Source organism: Merops nubicus, unplaced genomic scaffold, assembly GCF_000691845.1.
Source record: "Merops nubicus isolate BGI_N331 unplaced genomic scaffold, ASM69184v1 scaffold26951, whole genome shotgun sequence".
NCBI lineage: Eukaryota > Metazoa > Chordata > Aves > Coraciiformes > Meropidae > Merops > Merops nubicus.
Window position 1 is genome coordinate 447 of NW_008588037.1, and position 242 is coordinate 688.

The 242-nt window shown below is 67.4% G+C and overlaps 1 protein-coding gene across 1 annotated transcript in view; it reads left to right on the forward strand.

Annotated features, from left to right (window-relative positions):
- Positions 1-242, forward strand: part of LOC103781428 (ankyrin repeat and fibronectin type-III domain-containing protein 1-like) — a gene marked incomplete at both ends in the record, with an annotated part of 8,024 nt that overhangs the window by 386 nt on the left and 7,396 nt on the right. The window lies entirely within an intron of this gene.

The window sequence follows — 242 nt, forward strand, 5'->3', positions numbered from 1 at the left end:
TGCCAGTTGACAGGCGTCGTGCTGCCGTGCTCCCTACGGGTTTAACTCCCTGAGAACATTGGGGGCCATGCTGCCTGCCAGCTGTGCCCTCCCTGGGGGCCACTGTCCGGCTGCAAACCCCAGCCTGGTGGAGGAAGATGGGGCGGGATGGGGACCAGGCTGGGATGGGACTTGGGATGGGAGCACGGGGAGCTGCTGGGTGGGTGGGGTGGCCCTTCACCAGGGAGGTGCGGTGCCAGAGC